Source organism: Trachymyrmex cornetzi, unplaced genomic scaffold (assembly GCF_001594075.2).
Source record: "Trachymyrmex cornetzi isolate Tcor2-1 unplaced genomic scaffold, Tcor1.1 scaffold1628, whole genome shotgun sequence".
Lineage (NCBI taxonomy): Eukaryota > Metazoa > Arthropoda > Insecta > Hymenoptera > Formicidae > Trachymyrmex > Trachymyrmex cornetzi.
This window is the reverse complement of record NW_017296232.1, coordinates 22,399-24,071: the sequence shown is the minus strand read 5'-3', so window position 1 is coordinate 24,071 and position 1,673 is coordinate 22,399.

The window sequence follows — 1,673 nt, the reverse complement described above, 5'->3', positions numbered from 1 at the left end:
GAGGTATCTCACGACAGGGAGGGCATCCGCCTTTCCCAAGCCGGTTATATACGAGACGTCTTGGAGAGATTCGGTATGAGCGACTGCAAGCCTACTCATACTCCATTGGATAGCGGAATTAAATTTCACGATATCGAAAATGATAAGGACATCAACAACCCCGCGCTTCCCTACCGCGCGCTACTGGGTTCACTGATGTATTTGGCTCAGGGAACACGTCCCGACATCGCCTACGCCGTCAGCGCGCTGAGCCAGTTCAGCACGCGTTACAACAAGACTCATTGGGCATACGCCAAAAGGATCCTCAGGTATCTCAAAGGGTCCGCCAACTACGGATTACATTACACCAGGAGTCACAAGCATCTCATCGGATTCACCGACGCCGATTGGGGCAGTTGTACTCTGGATCGACGATCATACACCGGTGCTGTCTTCCTACTATCGAACGCCGCCATCTCTTGGGAATCGAGAAAACAGAGAACGGTGGCGCTTTCTTCAACCGAAGCTGAGTACATCGCACTCAGCGATGCTGCTAAAGAAGCAGTATACCTATCCAAATTCCTATCGGAAATAGGCCTCACATCGCTATCGAGAGTGACAATTCATAATGATAACCAAGGAGCCGGAAAATTAGCCATGAATCCTGTTTTTCACTCGCGCTCGAAGCATATGGACATAAGATGCCACTTCATCAGACAGGCGCTGTCGGATCACCCACTCGAACTGATCTACACACCTACAGACGATATGATAGCGGATGTTTTGACCAAGGCCCTACGAAAAGGAAAACATGTATCCTGCATCGAGGGATTCGGACTCAAGGACGTCAGGATCCCCCGGACGTGAATTTGAGGGAGGGTGTCGGAGATATTCCAATTCCCGCCGTGCGGAGGAAGTCTCCATATTGGTCGGACTATCGATCCATACCCATCGATCCCGGTCGATTAGAGACTGCGCTGCCACCCTGTGGCGCTCTAGCCTTACTGTCTCGTCTTTGTGTTCTTGCACGCTCTCAGGCAAGACGTTCTTCGGTCGTGTCTGTATACTTTTATATTCTCACCTTCAAAATATATTAGAGTTCTGTTCAGACTAACATCTGTGCTATTACTCGGTTGCCCTTCCCGCACCACATCCAATAATATTAATTGAAAAAGTTAAAATAATAGGGATGTTGAAGGTATAAGAAGATTTGGTGTTTGATATTAGGCCCATAAAGTATAAGAATATAATAAGTAAACCTCTGATTAAAGTTAGAAATAGGATAATCGAATATAAGTAGGTTTTTGATCATAAAGATGTAATTGTAAAAATTAATAAGGAATAAATAATTATTAAAATAATTAAAGAGTTTATAGATAGATAATTAAAAAGAATAATGAAGATAATTAAGTATATTAAAAAGATAAAAGTATAGAAGATTGAGTTAGATAATTTAGTAATAAAAAGGATAGATATTTTTTTTAATTTATAATAAATTGGGGAATAGAAGATAATAGATAAAATAATTTAATTTTAATAAGATTGGGGATTTGAGAGAGATGATTAAAATTTTGGTAACAAAAAATAGTTTATAATGAGAATATTAATTTTGGAGATTAGAGGTTGTTACGTCCTGAGCGCGAGATTTCGGCGATCTCGAGACGCGACACGGGTTCGCGGGAACGCGAGCGCGG